Source organism: Tachyglossus aculeatus, chromosome 14 (assembly GCF_015852505.1).
Source record: "Tachyglossus aculeatus isolate mTacAcu1 chromosome 14, mTacAcu1.pri, whole genome shotgun sequence".
Classification (NCBI taxonomy): domain Eukaryota; kingdom Metazoa; phylum Chordata; class Mammalia; order Monotremata; family Tachyglossidae; genus Tachyglossus; species Tachyglossus aculeatus.
In genome coordinates this window covers 27,016,601-27,035,969 of record NC_052079.1, presented here as the reverse complement: position 1 = coordinate 27,035,969, position 19,369 = coordinate 27,016,601, and the positions used below count along the sequence as shown (strand labels likewise).

The 19,369-nt window shown below is 43.0% G+C and overlaps 1 protein-coding gene and 1 non-coding gene across 2 annotated transcripts in view; both read right to left on the bottom strand.

The window, feature by feature from the left end:
• Nucleotides 1–19,369, bottom strand: part of NAV3 (neuron navigator 3) — a 783,489-nt gene that overhangs the window by 456,990 nt on the left and 307,130 nt on the right. The gene's annotated exons all lie outside the window — the stretch shown is intronic.
• LOC119937418 lies at nt 895–1,032 on the bottom strand. The gene has a single exon (XR_005454088.1). It is a non-coding gene; the product is annotated as a small nucleolar RNA SNORA7 (small nucleolar RNA).

Here is a 19,369-nt window from a genome sequence, read left to right as displayed (position 1 = left end):
TCTGAATGAAAAAGCACAGTACGTCTGTTAGGGTAAAATAAGTTGAGTTGGCTAGGATACCCTCCTGAGCCACTAAATACTTAGAACAAATTTAATTATAGAATTATAGACTACTCTAATATCAGAGTGCTTCCCACTTCTTATTGTAAGAAATTTAGCAAATCTAATCAAATTCCAAGACTTCTTTTTACTCAACACTTATATTTATCCACACTTTGTCCTCATCTCTTCCTCATTCCCTTCTATTTTTCCAGCTCTGACTTTACTTTCTTTGTTTTGCATTTCCCCAGAACTCAGAACAACACCTAGTTGGTAATTTCATAAATGCTACTACTATTACTTCTACTACTGCCACCACTTTTGCTACTTCAACTACTAGTTCTACTTGTTCTACTACAACTACTACTACTAAAAATATTTTAATATTTTACCCAAGATGTAGCAGGACAAACCCAACCCAATCAAAATTTGAATGCTTTCAATCAAGCAATAGCATTTATTGATCACTGACTGTGTGCAGAGCACTGGGGAGAGTACAGTAGAATTCCTTATCTCGTGTGTTGTCAGTGCACTTTTCTCTAGTTTCAAAGTCCAAACTCTTTTCCATCATGTCACCTCTGTTTTTTATGCGTCAGAGTCACCTCTTTTACTGTTCGCTTTACACACAGTCTTGTCTTATGCCGTTGAGTCGTTTGCAACCCATAGCGACACCATGAACACAGCTCTCCCAGAGCACCCTACTCTCCATCTGCAATCATTCTGGTAGTGTATCCATAGAGTTATCTTAGTAAAACTCTGGAAGTGGTTTGCCATTGCCTCCTTCCATGCAGTGAACTCAAGTCTCTGCCCTCGATTCTCTCCCATGCTGCTGCTGCCCAGCACGGGTGAGTTTTGACTTGTAGCAGATTGCCTTCCACTCGCTAACCACTGCCCAAGGTAGGAATGGAATGGGTATGCCTCTGCTTGACTCTCCCTCCTGTAGCCGAGACTGGTAGAGTACTGGAAACTCTCCAGGTGTGACCCTGAGAGGAGCTACATAGAGTAGCCCTCAATAAATACCACCGAGTTATTTTCCTGATCTTTTCCACTTTCTTCTTGGTCTCCCTTCTTTTCACATATTAAATCTACGTAATCCATCGAATTGTCCTTTACCTGCCTCTAGGAAGTGCACATATAGTTATACTTCAGATGCCTTCAAAGATTCCTTCTCAAGCCTTTCATTAAGTCCATGTGGGCAGGGAACATGCCTACCAAATTGGTTATATTGTACTCTTCCAAGCACTTGAGTACATGTTCTGAACACGAAAAAGCACTCATTAAATATTCTGGATTAATTGATCCAAACCCATCTCACAAGACATCTTTATCACTGTGAAAATGTATATTTTGTTGGTTCTTAAACATCGATCTTCGTCTTTTTGTCTAAAGGACCAAGACGAATGTAATTGATCAATCAATCAATCGTATTTATTGAGCACTTACTGTGTGCAGAGCACTGTACTAAGCGCTTGGGAAGTACAAGTTGGCAACATATAGAGACAGTCCCTACCCAACAGTGGGCTCACAGTCTAGAAGGGGGAGACAGAGAACAAAACCAAACATATTAACAAAATAAAATAAATAGAATAGATATCAGTATCTACTGTTCCTAGTGGGATGCTTAAGGGTTTTTTTAAAATAAATAAATAATAATTGTGGCATTTGTTAAGCGCTTACTACGTGCCATTCACTGCAGTAAGCACTGGAGTAGATACAAGTAAATCGGGTTGGACACAGTCCCTATCCCACGTGGGGGTCACAGTCTCCATCGCATTTTACAGATGAGGGAACTGAGGCCCAGAGAAGTAAAGTGACTTGTCCAAGGTCACACAGAAGGTAAGTGGTGGAGCTGGGAATAGAAACCACGACCTTCCAACTCCCAGGCCCGTGCTCTATCCACTCTGCCATGCTGCTTCTCTTGTTCCATATTCCATATCACGTGACAGGTATGGAAACAGGTTGGGGATTCAAATATCAGGTTGTTCATTAAATTATAAGGACTAAGCACCGCACCCAAGTTCTAGTTTAGAGAGGTCATACTTGGCAATCTACAAATTATAGTTTGCATTTTAGAAGGGATGTGGTGAAAAGATGCAGGGGAAAAAGGATTGATGAATTATGACAGCTCAGCAGGCCATAACCGCTAAACAGAACTGTGATGTCCTATATAAAGTGATAATTATATGAGACTTTATTATAATTTGAAGCATCAGAACTTCCATCAAACAATGCATCAGATAGTAGGCCATTATAGAAGATGCATCAGGAATTATTTTTATATCCTATTTAACAAAGTTGATCACTGTAGAAAATCCTGAACACATCCCAAGTCTTTAAAAGAAAAGGTTAACGCCCATCTATCTGCTCTTCATAGTAAAATATGTGCTGAACATTCACATGCTATAATTCTGGTAATGAGAAAATAGAGTAATAACGGAGTAGTATCTTGCAATTGTAGGTATTCATGATTCAACGCTTGAGTTTCAAAGTTATTTCACCATGACCTTTCCAGCTCCTCTTCAGCTCTGGGATTCCGTGACTCATTGCCCATATGCTACCATTCCTTTTCCTGATCAATGTAGGAAAAACCTGGACATTACAGAGAAGATCTCATGACTGAACTCCAATCAGAAATCCAATGACTAAAGCTACTTTTCTAACCCACCCAAATCCTTTAATTGTAGAGGACCTGAAACATATCCTATAACTAGTGCATTATGGGATGAAAACTAATACTTGCTTTCACATTTTTAAAAATATGTTTCTATAAAAGAACTGTTTCTTAAAACATCTGATTTTAAAATTGAACTTCAAATAGCACTTTGGATTGGGAATTATGGTGTTTGGACCGGATCTGATACTCTCATCACCCTCTTTGGCTTCATCTACATGCAAGTGTTTCCATTCAGAGGTGTCATTAATAGAAGAAGAAAGGTTTAATTAAGAGCTTCAGGAGAAAGGAGAAAGAGAACCCCCTCCAATTTGGCTTCCATCCCCTACATTCCATGGAAACTGCACTCTCAAAGGTCACCAGTGACCTCCTGCTTGCCAAATCCAACGGCTCCTACTCTATCTTAATCCTCCTCGCCCTCTCAGCTGCCTTCGACACTGTGGATCACCCCTTTCTCCTCAACACACTATCCAACCTTGGCTTCACAGACTCTGTCCTCTCCTGGTTTTCCTTTTATCTCTCCGGCCATTCATTCTCAGTCTCTTTTGCGGGCTCCTCCTCCCCCTCCCATCCCCTTACTGTAGGGGTTCCCCAAGATTCAGTGCTTGGTCCCCTTCTGTTCTCGATCTACACTCACTCCCTTGGTGACCTCATTCGCTCCTACGGCTTCAACTATCATCTCTACGCTGATGACACCCAAATCTACATCTCTGCCCCTGCTCTCTCTCCCTCCCTCCAGGCTCATATCTCCTCCAGCCTTCAGGACATCTCCATCTGGATGTCTGCCCACCATCTAAAACTCAATATGTCCAAGACTGAACTCCTTATCTTCCCTCCCAAACCCTGCCCTCTCCCTGACTTTCCCATCACGGTTGATGGCACTACCAGCCTTCCCGTCTCACAAGCCCACAACCTTGGTGTCATCCTCGACTCCGCTCTCTCGTTCACCCCTCACATCCAATCTGTCACCAAAACCTGCCGGTCTCACCTCTGCAACATCGCCAAGATCCGCCCTTTCCTCTCCATCCATACCGCTACCCTGCTCGTTCAAGCTCTCATCCTATCCCGTCTGGACTACTGCATCAGCCTTCTCTCTGATTTCCCATCCTCCTGTCTCTCCCCACTTCAATCTGTACTTCACGCTGCTGCCTGGATCATCTTTGTACAGAAACGCTCTGGGCATGTTACTCCCCTCCTCAAAAATCTCCACTGGCTACCAATCAATCTGCGCATCAGGCAGAAACTCCTCACCCTCGGCTTCAAGGCTGTCCATCCCCTCGCCCCCTCCTACCTCACCTCCCTTCTTTCCTTCTACAGCCCAGCCCGCACCCTCCGCTCCTCTGCCACTAACCTCCTCACTGTGCCTTATTCTCGCCTGTCCCGCCATCGACCCCCGGCCCACGTCATCCCCCGGGCCTGGAATGTCCTCCCTCTGCCCATCCGCCAAGCTAGCTCTCTTCCTCCCTTCAAGGCCCTACTGAGAGCTCACCTCCTCCAGGAGGCCTTCCCAGACTGAGCCCCTTCGTTCCTCTCCCCCTTGTTCCCCTCTCCTTCCCCCCATCTTACCTCCTTCCCTTCCCCACAGCACCTGTATGTATGCATATATGTTTGTACATATTTATTATTCTATTTATTTATTTATTTATTTTACTTGTACATATCTATTCTATTTATTTTATTTTGTTAGTATGTTTGGTTTTGTTCTTTGTCTCCCCCTTTTAGACTGTGAGCCCACTGTTGGGTAGGGACTGTCTCTATACGTTGCCAACTTGTACTTCCCAAGCACTTAGTACAGTGCTCTGCACACAGTAAGCACTCAATAAATATGATTGATTGATTGATTCCTCTTCCCCCCTTCTCAACCCCCCCGCCTTACCTCCTTCCCCTCCCCACAGCACCTGTATATATATATACATATATATATGTATATATATATGTATATATATATAGATATGCTTGTACATATTTATTACTCTATATTTATTTTACTTGTACATGTTTACTATTCTATTTATTTTATTTTGTTAATATGTTTTGTTTTGTTGTCTGTCTCCCCCTTCTAGCCTGTGAGCCCGCTGATGGGTTGGGACTGTCTCTATATGTTGCCAATTTGTATTTCCCAAGCACTTAGTACAGTGCTCTGCGCACAGTAAGCACTCAATAAATACAATTGAATGAATGAATGAATAAATGCACTTCAAAACTCTAGCAACTACCAACTCTACCAACTCTGTTGTATATCACTCTCCCACCTAATCCCCTTTCAGGATTGCACCTGGAGAGTTTCCAGTACTCTACCAATCCCAACTACAGGAGGGAGAGCCAAGCAGAGGCATACCCACTCCATTCCTAGCCTGGCCAGTGGCTAGCAAGTGAGGCCATCTGCTATAAGTCAAAACTCACCTGTGCTCGGCAGTAGCAGCATGGAAGAGAGTCGGGGGCGGAGACTCAAGTTTACTGTGGGGAAGGAGACAATGGTAAACCACTTCCATATTTTTACCAAGAAAACTCTATGGATCCACTACCGGAACGATGGCAGGTGGAGGTGGGGCATTCTAGGAGAGATGTGCCCATGGCATCGCTATGGGTCGGAGACGACTCGACAGCATAGGACAAGGCAAAAGCACCTCGTACAGTGCTCTGCACCCAGTAAGTTCTCAGTAAATACCAATGATTGGTTGATAACGAGAGGGAGGACAGGTATTTAATAATAGTAATAAAAATGATGATATTTGTTAAGCACCTACTATGTGCCCAGCACTGTTCTAAGCACTGGGGTAGATACAAGGTTATCAGGTTGTCTCACATGGGGCTAACAGTCTTAGTCCCCATTTTACAGAGACGGTAACTTAGGCACAGAGAAGTTAAGTGACTCACCCAAAGTCACACAGCAGACAAGTAGCGGAGCCGGGATTAGAACCCACACGCTCTGACTCCCAAGCCTGTGCTCTTTCCACTAAGCCACATCCCCATTCCACAAGCACTTAGTACAGTGCTCTGCACTAAATAAATACCAATGATTGATTGATTTTACAGGTGAGGCACAGAGAAGATAAATCTAGGTCGCACAGCTGGCAAGTGGCAGAACTGGGTTTAAAACTCAGGTCCTCCAACTCCCAGGCCTATGTGCATTTCAATAGGCCATGCTGTTTCCTCATCTTTGTGGTCATTTCCATGACCAGGCTCCAGTGTGCAACTTTCCCAATTAATTCACAACACCATAGTTGTATCAACATGGCAGCCCCTCTTAGCACTTATGTTTTCAAATCCTCACCTCGACGCATGTAACTATGTATGCTCAATCACTTATTCAGCTAGTCTGCACATGTATAAATTCTATTGCCAGCTATATCTTTGATCTTCCTCCTACTCCTGTTATTTGTAAATAATTTGTCAATCTATCTCTTCCAGTAGATCGCATTCTCCTTGAGGACAGGGCACGCGCGTCTTCCTCCTCCGTAATCTCCCAGACATTTATTAAAGTGCTTTGCACTCAATAGGAGCTCAAAATATACCATTGATTTATTGACTCCTTCTCTCTTTCCTCCTCTTCTTCTTTCCTTATTTTACGATGTTCTTTAAAGGTTCTTCCCAAACTGAATTCATTCTGTAAATCTCCATGTGTCCATGTAGTTGACCTAATCTACTCAAAATTGGTGGGGGGAACCTCAGTTATGTCCCTATGAACCATAACTGAGATCTCTTTTCAGAGCTCTGAGGCACATCACCTACAGTAGAGACACTGTCAAATGCTAGAATTTAACCTGGGGTACAAATATAAAACCAAGCCCGTGAAATCACAGAAAAATCAAAACCTGAAAAGCTGGTCATTGGTGGAATATGTCTACCAACTCTGTTGTTCTGTACTCTCCCAATAAGCGCTCAATAACCATAATAATAACTGATTTTTGTTAAACACTATGTATCAGGCACTGTTCTAAGCACTGGGGTAGATAAAAGATTGGACACAGTCCCTATCCCACACAGGGCTCACGGTCTTATCCTCATTTTACAGATGAGGGAACTGAGGCACAGAGAAATTAAGTGACTTGCCCAAGGTCACACAGCAAACAAGTGGCAGAGCCGGGATTAGATAAACACCATCAATGTGGATGATCATGATGATGATTTTTCAGTGCATGAATGGGTAGCCAAGCTGAAACTTGGAATGGAAAACCACCTTCAATTAGAAAGGCAGCGTGGCTCAGTGGAAAGAGCACGGGCTTTGGAGTCAGAGGTCATGGGTTCGAATCCCGGCTCCACCACATGTCTGCTGTGTGACCTTGGGCAAGTCACTTAACTTCTCTGAGCCTCAGTTCCCTCATCTGGAAAATGGGGATTAAGACTGTGGGCCCCACGTGGGACAACCTGATCACCTTGTATCCCCCCAGGGCTTAGAACAGTGCTCTGCACATAGTAAGCGCTTAACAAATGCCATTATTATTATTATTATTATTATTATTATTATTATCATTATTAAAGGCAAGAGCTGCCTGCACATACTGTTGATCCATCACACTGCTTTCCATTGTTCGTCCAACTCCCAAGGAAGTCCTTTAGGCAGGGTACTTGAAAATATCGTTAGCTGGGGCTTCCTCAATCCCAGTGTGGCACAACCCTCCCCCTGCCCTCCTTCCCACCATAATCTTCACCCCTAGGCAGTGGCAAGAGAAGTACAGTGACTGACCCCCAAACCTTTACATTTGCAAGCTTAACAATGATGCTAAAAGCATCGACAGATGGGGTTTGGCCACAGTAACACAACCGTGTCTGCTTTGAGAAGTTCCCTGGGATCCAAAGGCTACTAATCTAAGCCGGCATGACTGAAGGAGGCAGAATTGGAGGAACTGTTATGCACATCGATGACTGATCTCGAAGCATAAGAAGGCAGGCAGATGTTCATGAAACAAGAAATAGAATCTATGTGGATTTTCACTGTAATGGGCTGCACTGTGCAGAGATGCAGTGACATCATTTTCAGAACCATTCTGTACTTCAAGATAGGAACTGACAACTTTGAGGCCCACTGCCTTGCTTGAGGACTGATGCAATGCATGATATGCACATGATTTAGGAGAAAAATCAATAAGCTATCAGCTCTTCATGAGAAAGTAAACACCCACTTTTCTCATTAAAATGGCTTTTATTCATTTAGCAGAAGAAACATTAGAACTTGTGTCTCAGGGAAAAACCTGCTTTTTCCATTCAGGATTTTGTTTTAGCCATTTAATCCCTTTGTTCACCAACTTCCCCTCACCAGCTGCTGGTAACTGAGGCCCTTGATCACAAAGAGGCTTGTTTACCACATATGTCCATCCTATGATGACCATAGATCTTCCAGAATATCTTGGCTCCGTACTGCGCAATTCCTCTTAATTTCTTCTCTTTGATTTATTGTCTGACCTCAGGAAGCAAGTGTTTTAAGCACACAGCCCACATCGACTCAAAGATATCTGGAATCTCTTTCATACTACAACTGCAATTCTTGCAAACTCAGCCAGCTTGATACCAGTGGGAACTGCTCTTTGCCATGGACAGAATCCATATGTGTCTCCAGTTCAGTGGACCACAGCTCATTTAAGGCTTTTTTCAGATGACTTTACTTCCTGCCTTGTCTGTCAGTTACAGCACAATATAATTGTAGACTATGCTAGTACCACATTATTGAAACAGTTAATTGATGCCATTTTTAAAGGACACATGGTTTCTGTTTTAACTATTTTTCATCTCCTTCTCTTCTACTAACATAGCCCAAAACCTCTTTGAATAACCTTTTTACCAATAAATCATTAGTACATAAGCCAGTCTCTAGACTGTAACTTCATCTCTAGACTGTAAGCTCACTGTGGTCAGAGGATGTGCCTGTTTATTGTTATAATGTTCTCTCCAGCGCACTTAGTATAGTGTTTTGTACACCGTAAGCAACAAATACAATCGAATGAATGAATTTATCACATACCTGCTATTTGCCAAGTGCGCTTCTGAAAATTTTGGACTACAACAGAACCAGGAAACACAATCCCTGCTCTGAAGAAGCTTACTATCATCAATCAATGGTATTTTGTAAGTGCTTACTGTGTGCTGAGCACTGTACTAAGCACCTGGGAGAGTACAATACAACTGAGGTGGTAGACACATTCCCGGCTCATAATGAGCTACAGTCTAGAGGGGAGACAGACATTGATATAAATAAATAAATTATAGATATGTACATAAGAGCTCTGGAGCCAAGGGTGGGGTGAATACCAAGTGCCCAAAGGGTAAAATTTTTGTCTGAATGAGAAGAGTTGTTATGTGTATTTATGAGAACCAAGAGCTCATTAAAATATGGATTTAAAACAACCAGGCAAATCTGTATATGCCAGAATGAAACAGGAGACAAAAATTAAATTATAGAAGATTAACATTGTTTATGGAGGTCCCCCTGGGTATACAGTCTACACTGTGCGCTAAAGAGAGCGTACTAGAACTAGAAGACTTAATCAGGTGGAGGCAATAGATGCAGAACAAATTAGAGATAGGAAAAGGAGACTAGAAAGAGGCATAAGTGATAAATTAGTGCTTAAAAAGTACAGTGTATAAGTTGAAATGTGAAGAAGCACTTCAGATAGTTCTAAGTGATTTAAGTGTTGTGGTAGCTGTTGAGCCTATATGACGGGGGAGAAAAAGAATTGATCAGGTAAAGTCTTTTGGAAGAGATGGAATGTTAGGAGGGTTTTGAATATGGGAAGCTTTTTGGCCCAACAGATTTGAATAATAATAATAATGTTGGCATTTGTTAAGCACTTACTATGTGCCAGCACTGTTATAAACGCTAGGGGGGATACAGATGAGGGAACTGAGGTACAGAGAAGTTAAGTGATTTGCCCAAAGTCACACAGCTGGCAAAGAGAGAGGGATTTCCAGGCAAGAGGAAGGAAATGAACGAAGAGGCAAGAGGGATGAGATCAAGGAACAATGAGTAGGTTATCTTTAGAGGAACCGAGAGTGCTAGCTGAGGCAGAGAGGAAAAGAAGACTAGATGTGTTAGGTGGAGAGATTCACCCAACAGTCAACTCTAGGGCATATATATTTTTATACTGTTTCAAAATTGTGCGTACGTGTGTGTGTGTGGTTGTGTATGTAGTACATTTAATATTATTTTGGTCATTTATTCTGAATAAATTAATTTTAAATGTTTTATGCCTGTCACCACCATTAGAGCATGTATTCTTTTTGATCAGGAAACAGGACTTCTGCTTCCATTGCACTTTCCTAAACATTTAATAAAGTCACTGTATCGCTACTTAAACCCGATCGCTGGCTCACAGGGGTTCAGAGGCTAAAAACGAAGAGGGGTTATGGGTTGAAGACGGGTACAAAAGAAAATGTTGAAATGATAAAGCCCACAGAACGGCAAAAAACATAAGGATAGCAAGAACAATGAGCTACAAAATGTTAGCGCTAATGGAACAGTTTCCAGGCTCCTTACAGGCCCACAACTGACCCCCTGGGGGGGTGTGGGATCCCATTACAGACTCCCCACCACCACCACCACCTCCAACTCTTTCAGGGGACTTTAGAATGATTTGGAAATGAATTGGCTCATAGCTAATAAGGTAAAATGCTCCCCTGCAGGAGGGGCGAGAGATGGGAGCAATATGGTTTCATAACAGATAGGCACATTTTTTGATACTGTGTGTTAATCAGGTGAAATCTTTCAAGAGGATCTGATGAACAAGTGGTTCGTAGCGGCATCTCACTGGATGACTTCACAGTGTAGACTAAGAGAGGTCGCTCGATCTTCCGCCCGGGGAAGGCACAGGAGGGTCCCAGGCCAACCACAGGTACATGGAATGGGGAACTCAGACTGTCTACTGGGGACTTTGGACCAGGCGTGGTGAGGGGGGCAAACCAAAGAAGCTCTGACCCAGCTCCTCGGAAAAATAGTGTCCTCCTTCTGGGGGACAGAGAGAGCACTCCAGCAGAGGGAGGGGACATCGAGATTCACCTCCCCAGTCATCAGCGCAGGCTCTGCAAAGGTGACTGGAGAGGGGAAGACCTTCTTTTCCCTCCCCACCAAGCAGAAAAACACCAGTGGTTCCTCTACCACACCGCAGGCCCTCTCGTCCCAACTCCAGAGGAGATTAAATAAGAAGACTGGTGCTTATTTTATTTTTTCTCCCTTTCCAGTTTCCCTTTTCCCTTTCCTAAACATGCCCTCAGAGTCCATTATGGCCAAGGTAAGGCTCCTTCCCTTCCTCGACCTGGTGGTTCAGCCCAATGTGGGGAGGCGGCATGTTTCCCCATCTTTTTGGCCTCAGCTTTCCACACACCTGACCAGAGTTGTGAATCTGCCGTGGACCCATCCTGAACCCTGGATCTGGGCAGCCCTTGTACCCACCTCGATGTCTGCACCAGGCCGGTGTATGGGCTTCCATTGCAGCTGCAGATAGACATGTGGGGAGGGTGCCATTCATTCATTCAGTCATATTTATTAAGCGCTTACTATGTACAGAGCAGTGTACTAAGCGCTTGAGAAGTACAAGTCGGCAACATAAAGAGACAGTTGCTACCCAACAACGGGCTCACAGTCCAGAAGGGGGAGACAGAAAACAAAACAAAACATGTAGATAGGTGTCAAAATTGTCATAACAAATAGAATTAAGGCTATATGCACATCATTAACAAAATAAATAGAATAGTAAATATGTACAAGTAAAATAAATAGAGTAAGAAACCTGTACAAATGTAAACAAATGCTGTGGGGCGGGGAAGGGGGTAGGGCGGCGGGGGAAGAGGAGAGGATCAAGGGGGCTCAGTCTGGGAAGACCTCCTGGAGGAGGTGAGCTCTCAGTAGGGCTTTGAAGGGAGAAAGAGAGCTAGCTTGGCGGCTGTGTGGAGGGAGGGCATTCCAGGCCAGAGGAAGGATATACACACACACACACACACACACACATACACACACACACACACACACACACACACAAATAAAATATATATATTTTACAGTCTCAACAGACCTTTGTGAAGCTGAGCTATTCTCTAGGTCTTTGTGGGCCGTGTCTATTCAACTTTTATCTACCCAGACTTGGCTTACATCAATACAGTCAAGTGTGAGAGAGCAAGAACATGAGGAGGAAGAGGGGAGAGGAGAGAGATCAAGAGGGAGACAGAGAGGGAGACAGACAAGGAGAGAGACGGAGAGGGAGGGATTGAGAGAGAGCAAGATTGAGCAAGAGGGTACAAGACAGGACAAGATTTCAAGAATGAGTGAGCTTGTGTGTATGTATGTGTGTGTGGGGGGGAGATGAGGCCTGCATTCTCCCATCTTTCCTCAAAATCTGCCTTTAGACCCCACATCCCCCTCTCAGACAGAGAGGGCTTTGGGATGATTCCTCCCTTGGGCCACTCTCACTCCGTGAAAACACCAAGCACCTGATGATCTTGTATCTACACAAGCGCTTAGAACAGTACTTGAAGTGTACAGCAAGTGCTTACCAAATTCCATCACGGATTGATTGTATCTACTCCAGAGGTTAGTACAGTGCTAACAAAAAGCAAGCATTTAACAAGGACCATTTAAAAAAGGGCCAGCTAGAGGAAGAATGAGGACAAATCAGTCTGTTGACAGATTGTATTATATGACTGGCAGATGTCAATCATAGGAGACATGGCACCATGTTGGATCACTGTTAAATCTCTTTGACTAGGGATGATAATGATAATAAGAATGATTATAGCATTGGTTAGATCTGTTAGGATGCCCAGGTACAGTCTTAATCCCCAAAAAGCCTCTTTTGCAAATCACACCTCCACTGCTGCCCAAGGAAGAGCTCAACTCTGGTGGTGAAAGAGGAAGGAAACCTAGCTCTCTATCTGAGAGTTCAGCTAGGAGATAAGAATCCAGAATTCTGTCGTAAGAGATTAAAGGTTTGATGTATTGACTGTGATCATGTATTTCTCTTTCTCCAAGACATATCAGTGATAAAAAGGACGGTGAGTGAGAGGGTTAACTTATTTATAGGCCTCATTGGCAGCTAGTGTCCAACCCAATTTGCTTGTATCCTCCCCAGCACTTAGTATGCTGCCTGGCACATAGTAAGCGCTTAGCAAATACCACAGTAATTTTAGGTCTCGTTGGCAGCTAATTCAGCTGAAACCCAATTCAAGGTTCTCTCCAGCAAGATGGACTATTAATATTTGTCCTAAAATTCTTCAGGAGCTGCAGTTATCTTGAGAACCTCTCGCTTAATATTCTCTGCTGGTTTCTATGTTCCATTTTTTTAAATAGTATTTATTAAGCCCTCACTGTGATCCAGGTACTGTATTAAGTGCCTCATTATCAACAGATAATCAGATTGGGCACAGTCCATGTTCTACATGAGGTTCCCAGTCTTAATCCCAATTTTACAGGTGAGATAACTGAAGAGAAGTGAAGTGACTTGCCCAGGTCACACAACAGATCTTGGAAGTGGCTTTTAAGCAGGGATCATTTATTCTATCTGTACTCTCAAGGTCTCGATGTGGTGTTCACAGAGTAGATGCTTAAGGATTAGTATTGATTGAGTTCACTGAGTAACACACAAGGCAATCGATTCTCCCTCGCCTTGTAAACAGGATTCTAAACTTTAGAATTCTCTGCAATTGGCCCAGTGCAAAGAGCACTGCTCTGGGAATCAGGAGGTCAGGGGTTCTAGGAGCAGTTCTGCCTGTAGTTGGCTAACCTTATGGACACTTGGCAATGGAGAAGCGGCGTGGCTCAGTGGAAAGAGCCCGGGTTTTGGAGTCAGAGTTCATGGGTTCAAATCCCAGCTCCGGCAATTGTCAGCTGTGTGACTTTGGGCAAGTCACTTAACTTCTCTGTGCCTCAGTTACCTCATCTGTAAAATGGGGATAAAGACTGTGAGCCCCCCATGGGACAACCTGATCACCTTGTAACCTCTCCAGCACTTAGAACAGTGCTTTGCACATAGTAAGTGTTTAATAAATGTCGTTATTATTATTATTAATGGACTGTGAGCCCATTGTTGGGTAGGATTGTCTCTATTTGTTGCTGAATTGTACTTTCCAAGCACTTAATACAGTGCTCTGCACACAGTAAGTGATCAATAAATACCATTGAATGAATTATCCAGCAAACTAACCAGCCCTTAAATAACTTTCTTACTGCCACGTATTGACGTCAAAGAGATTTATCCTTCTTCGTTATGCCCTGCCACCTGGGAATGGAGAAAATATAACTGGCAGTTTTGCCTAGTGGAAAGTACAAGGGACTGTCAGGAAAACTGGGTTTGAACTCCGACTCGGCCACTTGATGATGGCACTTGCCTACTTTGTGACCCTGGGCAAGTCATTTCACCTACCTGGACCTGTTTCTTCATCTGTAAAATGGAGATAAAATAGATTAAGCCCCATGTAGGACAGGACTGTGTCCAATTTCATACCACTGTATCTACTCAAGTACTTAATAAACGCCATAATTGGTTTTGGAGGCAAGATGGGGGAGACAAAGTTCTGTCCACTTTATATGCTCAGCCTGAGAATGAATAAGGAGGGCTCCCAGAGGTATCCCAAAGCCTACCAGTGTTCATTCCTGACATCCTGGGTTGCCCAAAAGTCTAATAAATTAGAGGGACAGAACTGAATTGACCCATGGTTGTCCAGCATGGCAGACTGTTTCCCGCTGACAACTGTGGGTAGCTGATTGTCCAGTTTGAGAATTTCTTCGCTGACTTCATATAAAGCAGCAAACTGAAACCAACAAAGAACACCATCAAGATTATTCTGAAAGATACTATGTTGTTTACTGTACTCCCTGCTGGGATGTAAATGGTGTAATTTACCATGAGACTCATATGGTTTTGAAACATTAAAGCATTAGCCACTAAGGTCCAGCGTTAACCTCTGCAGCTGTTTTTGTTAGAGGAAGTGCTTTTTCTGAGGTCACTTGATGAATAAATCTCTAAGCTAAAAATACCCTCAGCTTCACTTCATAAAACTTATTAAATTAGACACAGTGTTGCCTAGTAACACTGAGAGGCAGGAGATCTATGTTCCAATCAAGGCTCTGCCAGGTTGCCTGTTGTGTGACTTTGGGCAAGTCACTTGACTCCCCTCCTGCCATCACCGTACAAAGGAGGCAAAGTTTGCAGACACCCAGGATGGGTCATTTGTGCTGGGGCAGCCACAGAAGAAGGGGAGATTGAGTAGTCTCTCCTCTTGTTCCTCCTCTTCCACCTCCAGCTTCTCCTCACTCCGTGACCACACCGTCATGCAGCTGTGGGTTCATGGAATACTTTCCTGCCAATTTGACTGGACTTTCTGGTGGAAGGGCAAAATACTCAATTTCATGACAATCTGTCTAATATGAGGATTTGGTCACGCTACTTAAAAACCCTACTTGCAACTTTCTCTTTCTTTTCCTGGCAGGCAAATCCAATTTTATCTGAAATGTGGTGAGGGACCACCATTAGCTAAAGGAGAAGAACAATTGTGGCCAGAGAGACAGGGTTTTAGGTGTAGATCCCAGGGTCTGGGGTAACCTCAGTACAGTGCTCTGCACTCAGTAAATGCTCAATAAATGCCACTGATTGACTGATTGATGACCTGCCTTGGTCCTTGTGGAGAAAACCCAGCTTCTCTTTCTGTGGAACCAGAGATGAAAGAAAATGTTTTTTGATAACTGACAGGGAAATTGCAGAGTTTTTTTCTTCCAAAGTCTCAAAAGGCTCTGGGAAGCTCTCATTTTCGATGTTTGACCAGGCACTCACCTCACTCAACTTCTTTTCTTAAACTCATTCTAACACAACCACTTTCTTAGCCTGGCAGGTGAATGAGTACACATGCAATATGTGTGTTTACTAAATCATTTATTTTAACCATTCTAGGTGTAAATATTTTCATGTTTGTTTCCCCTGTTTGAGTGAGAGCTTCCCCTGGTGGGTGGGGGGGAATGGGTTACTTAATTTTGTACTTTGCAAGCATCTAGCCCAGTGCAACACACCAAATGGGTGCTCAATAAACAATTCCACTGCTGCTACTACTACTACTACTCTTTTTAAGGTATTTGTTAGGTGCTTACTATGTGGCAGACATTATACTAAGCACTGGGGTAGATACAAGCTCGTCTGTTGGATACAGTCCATCTACCATGTGGGGCTCACAGATTTAATCCCCACTTTACAGATGAGGTTACTGAGGCATAGAGAAGTGAAGTGACTTGCCCAAGGTCACCCAGCAGACAAGTGCTGGGGCTGGGATTATAACCTAGGCCCTCTAACTCCCAGGCCAATGCTCTTTCCACTAGGCAACGCTGCTTAATAATAATAATAGTAATAATAATGGCATTTTTTCAGTGCTTACTATGTGCCAAGCACTCTCCTAAGTGCTGGGGGAGATACAAAGTAATCAGATTGTCCCACGTGGGGCTCACAGTCTTCATCTCTATATTACAGATGAGGTAACTGAGGCATAGAGAAGTTAAGTGACTTACCCAAAGTCACACAGCTGGCTAGTGGCGGAGCCGGGATTTGAACCCATGACCTCTGACTCCCAAGCCTATGCTCTGTCCTCTGAGCAATGCTGTTTATCTACTATTCTGTTACTAATATTAGTACTACTTCTACTACTACGTTTACTCCTCCTACTACTATTGCCCTTTCTCCTCTAGCTTCTTCTTGCCCCACTCCGATGGAAGAGATTGGGACCTCTTAGTTGCCATGTTGGGTGGGCAGAATATCTTCCAGATGGTGGGACTGACCCCCAGTTCAAGCAGAAGTTGCTAACCCAGTTTTATTACTGCAATCGTTTTTCTCAGGTTAGGGAAGAGCAATTTGATGATATGGCGAACCAACTTTATCCAGATTGCCATGCCAGTGACCACCACTGCCTGCTTGTTCCAACTACAGGAACTCTAGTAACACTGAGAGACACGAAGTCTGGGTTCTAATCACGACTCTGCCACGTTGCCATGATACCCATGTCCCCATGTCATTGTTTCCAAACCTCCATAGTCTATAAGTTTCGGTTTCCCCCCTTTTAGACTGTAAGCCCACTGTTGGGTAGGGACTGTCTCTATATGTTGCCAACTTGTACTTCCCAAGCTCTTAGTACAGTGCTCTGCACATAGTAAGCGCTCAATAAATACGATTGATGATGATGATGATGGTTTAGCAGAGTTGTGCAGGGGCAATGTCTTGGTGGAGTCAACGCGTTCTGATTGTACTCTCCCAAGCCTTAGTACAGTGCTTTGCGCATAGTAAACACTCAATAAATACCATTGTTAATGGATTGAAGATTTTTCATACCATAAAGTACTTACATAAGGAATGTAAGACACACAGAAAAGAAGAAAAAGAACAGCAAAAAATGACGACCCTAAAAATACTGTATATCTTGATCTTACAGCTTTTCTTCAGTGCTACCCGAAAATGCTGTCTCTGTTATACCCTCCACTTAAAAAAAAAACACTTTCTATACTCGTGTACTCTGCACTCCAGGGAGACTCCAAAGTTTCCGAAGACAACCTTTGCAGTTTTCCTTCTCCCACGGACAAGACTTTTCGTGATTTCTAAAGCACAGTTGCTTATAAAACAGATGTCAAATCGTTACTGTAATTACATTACGTAAATTTCAACTCAGTCTTTTGTTCCCTAAACAAATGGTATGAGCTCTGGGTATTAATGCTAGAGGGAGTTTTGTTTTTGTTTCAGGGTTTGCTGGTTTGTTTTTCGTTTTTTTTTTTTTTAAGAAGAGCATTTATAACAACTCAGAAGCTCTGAGATCTAGCAAAGGACTTTGAAGGAAAACTGGGAAAAAATAAGGCCTAATTTGATATAAATCCCATAGAGTTAAGAGTTTCAGACATTTTATAATGTGATTTCAATAGATTATTGATTTAATAGTAAAAATGACATTCTATTGAAAATAGCAGTTCGATTTCATATATAGCACTAAATCAGGAGCCCAACGAAAGGAAGATTCAGTAAACTAACCAAATATATATATATATATATATATATATATATATATATATATATATCTTAAATTTGTTCATTCAATCCTATTTACTGAGAGCTTACTGCTCGCAAAACCCTGTACTAAGAATTTGGGGGAGGACAATATAATAATTAACAGCCACATTCCCTGCCCTCACCAAGCTAACAGTCCAAAGGCGGAGACAGGCATTAATATAAATGAATAAATTGCAGTGATGTAAATTAGTGTTGTGGGGCTGGGACAGGGGATGAATAAAGGGAGCAAGTCAGTGTGATGCAGAAGGGAGTGGGAAATGAGGAAAAGTAGTCAGCGAGCCCTCTTGTAGATGTGCCCTCAATAAGGCATATTGTGTAAATAATGTATGATCGACTTCTCTCTGGACAGTAACTGCCACGCTGGGCACAAGTAACCGATTTGAACACTGCCAGTGGGATCCATGCCCTGCATTTGAATGCCATCATCTATATCCATGCATTCGACTTGAACAGCACTAACTAAATCCAGGCACTAGACTTGAATGCACCCAATTTTGCCAAGGAGTTTTATTCGCTGCTATCCCTAAATCCAAGCTAGGGTTTCACATCTGGCACACACCCTGTGCTATGATTAAGACACGTGCATGGCTCTCTAAGTAAGTCTTTCTCCCCCTCTAGTCTCCAGGATAATGCATCTTGTCCACTCCTCTCCCTCTTCCAAACCCTCCCACTTATTTTATCTGTTCCACACTCTGTCCACGCCGTTTCCCCCCATGAATGGTCTTATCAGCATTACAAAACCGAGGACACATCCTATTTGTTCAGAGTATCCCATCTTTGTTGGATTATATAATTAAGGCACTCAATCAATTCTCTCCCCCAAAAATACATAACTCCTCTCGCACTAAAAACCCACCCGCAGCCTCATTTCTCCCAAAGTCAACTCTTTTCTGACACCCTTCCTCCTGACTGGAACACCCTTCTCTTAAATAATTAAACACTTCTGCATCCCTCGAACACTCGGATCCTCTCCCCCTAACAACTTGGATAATCACATTTCCTTCTCTCCACACTGTCTGCCTGGTTGCATTTATGTGCTTATCCTTAAAGTCTTTCATTCCTCCTTAGGTGAAATTTAGTTCAGTGTTCATCTCCCCAGTTAAACTGTAATCTCCTTGAAGGCAAGAATCATGTCTACTACCTCTTTGTGCCTTCCCCAGCACTTTGTACAGTGCTTTGCCCACAGTAGGTGACCGATTAATGCCACAAACTGATGTATTTTGCAAGACCTACATGTATATACAGATTCCCCTTCTAGCAATGACATCAGTCCATCTAGAGTTCATAACATTATGCAGATACCAAGTTATCTTTGAGCCCCATCGAGGTGTTATTCAATCTTCACTGGGGACTTTTTCATACTTATTCTGCAGCTAGCATACCATGTGCCCAGGATACCATGGGACCACTGCCACCAATCTGCAATTTGTCCAGGAAAAAGCTACAGCATTGGGATTTTGTTATGAAAGAAAACCTAACATTTCAACCCAGTTTAATCAGAAGGACGTAGAAAAAAAGGAAATTGCACTCTACAGCAAAGCAGTATTTCTTTGATTTATGATATCTTTTTAACCCCCAAATTAACACACTAGCTTAGGCCCGTGGGTACAAATTTAATAGTTAAGGCATGAAGTGAAACGAATAA